Here is a 6,383-nt window from a genome sequence, read left to right as displayed (position 1 = left end):
ACTCGGTGAAGATTACAACAATCTGAAGACAGCAGTTCGTGCAAATCCATCAACTTCCTTGACAGATCTCTACAGCCAGCTTCAGTCCTTTGATCAGATGCACAAACTTGGAGATTCAGTTGCAGAAGAGTTTGTCTCTTCTGCTAACCTTGCTCGCCGCGCCCCTGACCGTCAGCCAGCTTATGGTGCTCGGCAGAATGATTACCGTCGTGATGATTACCGTGATCGTCGTGATGATCGCCGCCTTGATGACTATCGTGATCGCCGTGATGACAGCCGTGACAGACGTGATGATCAGCGCCCGTGCCATGATGATAGGCGCCCTCGTTATGATGACTGATGTCTACGGGAGCTTCTATTCTTGTAGACAGTGTTGGGCCTCCAAGAGCAGAGGTTTGTAGAACAGCAGCAAGTTTCCCTTAAGTGGATCACCCAAGGTTTATCGAACTCGGGGAGGAAGAGGTCAAAGATATCCCTCTCATGCAACCCTGCAACCACAAAGCAAGAAGTCTCTTGTGTCCCCAACACACCTAATAGGTGCACTAGTTCGGCGAAGAGATAGTGAAATACAGGTGGTATGAATAAGTAGTAGCAACGGCACCAGAAAAGTGCTTTGCCCAGGACAGTAAACAAGCAGTAGTAACGCAACAGTAGTAACGCAGTAAAACAGTAAACAAGCAGCGATAGCAGTATTTAGGAACAAGGCCTAGGGATTACACTTTCACTAGTGGACACTCTCAACATTGATCACATAACAGAACAGATAAATGCATACTCTACACTCTTGTTGGATGATGAACACATTGCGTAGGATTACACGAACCCTCAATGCCGGAGTTAACAAGCTCCACAATAATGCTCATATTTTAGTAACCTTAAGTGTAAGATAGATCAAAAGACTAAACCAAGTACTAACATAGCATGCACACTTGTCACCTTCATGCATATGTAGGAGGAATAGATCACATCAATATTATCATAGCAATAGTTAACTTCACAATCTACAAGAGATCATGATCATAGCATAAACCAAGTACTAACACGGTGCACACACTGTCACCTTTGCACACGTGCAGGAGGAATAAAACTACTTTAATAACATTGCTAGAGTAGCACATAGATAAATTTTGATACAAAACATATTGCAATCATAAAGAGATATAAATAAGCACCTCACTATGCCATTCAACAGTGAATAAGTATTCTGTGAAATATAGCCTAAGAGACCCACACAGTGCACACCGCTGTCACCTTTACACACGTGGGACAAGGAGTCTCCGGAGATCACATAGGTAAAACTCACTTGACTAGCATAATGACATCTAGATTACAAGCATCATCATATGAATCTCAATCATGTAAGGCAGCTCATGAGATTATTGTATTGAAGCACATAGGAGAGAGATGAACCACATAGCTACCGGTACAGCCCCGAGCCTTGATGGAGAACTACTCCTCCTCATGGGAGCAGCAGCGGTGGTGAAGATGGCGGTGGAGATGGCAGCGGTGTCGATGGAGAAGCCTTCCGGGGGCACTTCCCCGCTCCGGCGGGGTGCCGGAACGAGAGACTCTGTCCCCCGGATCTTGGCTTCGCGATGGCGGCGGCTGCGGAAGGTTTTCCGTATCGTGGTTTTTCGCATCGGGGTTTTCGCGACGGAGGCTTTATATAGGCGAAGAGGCGGCGCAGGAGGGTCGAAGGGGTGGCCACACCATAGGCGGCGCGGCCGGGGCCCGGGCCGCGCCACCCTATCATGCTGGGGCCCACGGGGCCCCCTACGGCGGCTCTCGGGTGTTCCGGATGCTTCGGTGAAAATAGGAACACAGGTCTTCGTTTCGTCCAATTCCGAGAATATTTCGTTACTAGGATTTACGAAACCAAAAACAGCGGAAAACGAGGAGCGGCACTTCGGCATCTTGTTAATAGGTTAGTTCCGAGAAAATGCACGAATATGACATAAAGTGTGCATAAAACATGTAGGTATCATCAATAATATGGCATAGAACATAAGAAATTATCGATACGTCGGAGACGTATCAAGCATCCCCAAGCTTAGTTACTGCTCGTCCCGAGCGAGGTAAAACGATAACAAAGATAATTTCTGAAGTGATATGCCATCATAACCTTGATCATACTATTTGTAAACATATGTAGTGGATGCAGCGATCAAAACAATGGTAATGACATGAGTAAACAAGTGAATCATAAAGCAAAGACTTTTCATGAATAGTACTTCAAGACAAGTATTAATAAGTCCTGCATAAGAGTTAACTCATAAAGCAATAAATCAAAGTAAAGGCATTGAAGCAACACAAAGGAAGATTAAGTTTCAGCGGTTGCTTTCAACTTGTAACATGTATATCTCATGGATAATTGTCAACATAGAGTAATATAACAAGTACAATATGCAAGTATGTAGGAATCAATGCACGAGTTCACACAAGTGTTTGTTTCTTGAGGTGGAGAGAAATAGGTGAACTGACTCAACATAAAAGTAAAGAGAATGGTCCTTCAAAGAGGAAAGCATCGATTGCTATATTTGTGCTAGAGCTTTTATTTTGAAAACATGAAACAATTTTGTCAACGGTAGTAATAAAGCATATGAGTTATGTACATTATATCTTACAAGTTGCAAGTCTCATGCATAGTATACTAATAGTGCCCGCACCTTGTCCTAATTAACTTGGACTACCGGATCTTTGCAATGCACATGTTTTGACCAAGTGTCACAATGGGGTACCTCCATGCCGCACTGTACAAAGGTCTAAGGAGAAAGCTCGCATTTTGGATTTCTCGCTTTTGATTATTCTCAACTTAGACATCCATACCGGGACAACATGGACAACGAGATAATGGACTCCTCTTTAATGCATAAGCATGTGGCAACAATTATTATTCTCATATGAGATTGAGGATATATGTCCAAGCTGAAACTTCCACCATGAATCATGGCTTTAGTTAGCGGCCCAAAGTTCTTCTCTAACAATATGCATGCTCCAACCATGAAGGTGGTAGATCTCTCTTACTTCGAGACAAGACGGACATGCATAGCAACTCACATGATATTCAACAAAGAATAGTTGATGGCGTCCCCGAAACATGGTTATCGCACAACAAGCAACTTAATAAGAGATAAAGTGCATAAGTACATATTCAATACCACAATAGTTTTTAAGCTATTTGTCCCATGAGCTATATATTGCAAAGGTGAATGATGGAATTTTAAAGGTAGCACTCAAGCAATTTTCTTTGGAATGGCGGAGAAATACCATGTAGTAGGTAGGTATGGTGGACACAAATGGCATAGTGGTTGGCTCAAGTATTTGGGATGCATGAGAAGTATTCCCTCTCGATACAAGGTTTAGGCTAGCAAGGTTATTTGAAACAAACACAAGGATGAACGGTACAGAAAAACTCACATAAAAGACATATGGTAACATTATAAGACTCCATACCGTCTTCCTTGTTGTTCAAAACTCAATACTAGATGTTATCTAGACTTTAGAGAAACCAAATATGCAAACCAAATTAGCAAGCTCTAAGTGTTTCTTCATTAATGGGTGCAAAGTATATGATGCAAGAGCTTAAACATGAGCACAACAATTGCCAAGTATCACATTATCCAAGACATTATAGCAATTTACTACATGTATCATTTTCCAATTCCAACCATATAACAAATTAACGAAGAAGAAACTTCGCCATGAAAATTAAAAAGCTAAGAACACATGTGTTCATATGAACCAGCGGAGCGTGTCTCTCTCCCACACAAGCATTTATTCAAACAAAAACAAAAACAAAAGCACACGGACGCTCCAAGTAAAGTACATAAGATGTGGCCGAATAAAAATATAGTTTCAAGAGAAGGAACACTGATAATTTGTCGATGAAGAAGGGGATGCCTTGGGCATCCCCAAGCTTAAACGCTTGAGTCTTCTTAGAATATGCAGGGGTGAACCACCGGGGCATCCCCAAGCTTAGAGTTTTCACTCTCCTTGATCATAGTATATCATCCTCCTCTCTTGACCCTTGAAAACTTCCTCCACACCAAACTCGAAACAAACTCATTAGAGGGTTAGTGCATAATCAAAAACTCACATGTTCAGAGGTGACACAATCATTCTTAACACTTCTGGACATTGCTCAAAGCTACTTGGAAGGTAATGGAACAAAGAAATCCACCCAACACGGCGAAAGAAGCAATGCGAAATAAAAGGCGAGAATCTGTCAAAAACAGAACAGTCCGTAAAGACGAATTTTAAAAGGGAACCAGACTTGCTCAAATGAAAATGCTCAAATTGAATGAAAGTTGCGTACATATCTGAGGATCACTCACCTAAATTGGCATAATTTTCTGAGTTACCTACAGAAAATTAGACCCAGATTTGTGACAGCAAAGAAATCTGGAACTGCGCAGTAATCCAAATCTAGTACTTACTTTTCTATCAAAGACTTTACTTGGCACAACAAAACATAAAACTAAGATAAGGAGAGGTTGCTACATTAGTAAACAACTTCCAAGACACAAATATAAAACAAAGTACTGTAGCAAAATAACACATGGGTTATCTCCCAAGAAGTTCTTTTCTTTATAGCCATTAAGATGGGCTCAGCAGTTTTAATGATGCACTCGCAAGAGATAGTATTTGAAGCAAAAGAGAGCATCAAGAGGCAAATTCAAAACACATTTAAGTCTAACATGCTTCCTATGAAGAGGCATCTTATAAATAAACAAGTTCATGAAGAGCAAAGTGACAAGCATAGGAAGATAAAACAAGTGTAGCTTCAAAAATTTCAGCACATAGAGAGGCATTTTAGTAACATGAAAATTTCTACAACCATATTTTCCCCTCTCATAATAACTTTCAGTAGCATCATGAGCAAACTCAACAATATAACTATCACATAAAGCATTCTTATCATGAGTCTCATGCATAAAATTATTACTCTCCACATAAGCATAATCAATTTTATTAGTAATAGCGGGAGCAAATTCAACAAAGTAGCTATCATTATTATTCTCATCTTCAAATATAGGAGGCATATTGTAATCATAATCAAATTTATCCTCCATAACAGGCGGTAACAAAAGACTACTATCATTATCATCATAAATAGGAGGCAAAGTGTCATCAAAGAAAATTTTCTCCTCAATGCTTGGGGGACTTAAAAGATCATGAAAACCAGCTTCCCCAAGCTTAGAACTTTCTATATCATTATCAACAATGGTGTTCAAAGCGTTCATACTAATGTTACTACCAGCATGCAAATAAGATTTCATAGGTTTTTTAATTTTCGCATCAAACAATCCATGTCTTAAATCAGGAAATAGAATAAGAAGCTCATTGTTGTCCATTATGCCAAACTAGTGTAAACAAGAAACAAAAAGATGCAATTGCGGGATCTAAAGGAAATAGCTTCGAGCACACACACGACGGCGCCGGAAAAATACTTTACACGGGACCGTAGTATGAGTGCCTTTTACCTTTCCTCCCCGGCAACGGCGCCGAGAAAAGTGCTTGATGTCTACGGGAGCTTCTATTCTTGTAGACGGTGTTGGGCCTCCAAGAGCGAGAGGTTTGTAGAACAGCGGCAAGTTTCCCTTAAGTGGATCACCCAAGGTTTATCGAACTCGGGGAGGAAGAGGTCAAAGATATCCCTCTCATGCAACCCCGCAACCACAAAGCAAGAAGTCTCTTGTGTCCCCAACACACCTAATAGGTGCACTAGTTCAGCGAAGAGATAGTGAAATACGAGGTGGTATGAATAAGTAGTAGCAACGGCACCGGAAAAGTGCTTTGCCCGGGACGGTAAACAAGCGGTAGTAACGCAACGGTAGTAACGCGGTAAAACGAGTAAACAAGCAGCGATAGCGATATTTAGGAACAAGGCCTAGGGATTACACTTTCACTAGTGGACACTCTCAACATTGATCACATAACGGAACGAGATAAATGCATACTCTACACTCTTGTTGGATGATGAACACATTGCGTAGGATTACACGAACCCTCAATGCCGGAGTTAACAAGCTCCACAATAATGCTCATATTTTAGTAACCTTAAGTGTAAGATAGATCAAAAGACTAAACCAAGTACTAACATAGCATGCACACTGTCACCTTCATGCATATGTAGGAGGAATAGATCACATCAATATTATCATGGCAATAGTTAACTTCACAATCTACAAGAGATCATGATCATAGCATAAACCAAGTACTAACACGGTGCACACCTTGTCACCTTTGCACACGTGCGGGAGGAATAAAACTACTTTAATAACATTGCTAGAGTAGCACATAGATAAATTGTGATACAAAACATATTGCAATCATAAAGAGATATAAATAAGCACCTCACTATGCCATTCAACAGTGAATAA

Source organism: Lolium rigidum, chromosome 7, assembly GCF_022539505.1.
Source record: "Lolium rigidum isolate FL_2022 chromosome 7, APGP_CSIRO_Lrig_0.1, whole genome shotgun sequence".
Lineage (NCBI taxonomy): Eukaryota > Viridiplantae > Streptophyta > Magnoliopsida > Poales > Poaceae > Lolium > Lolium rigidum.
Note: the sequence above shows the minus strand (reverse complement) of the source record.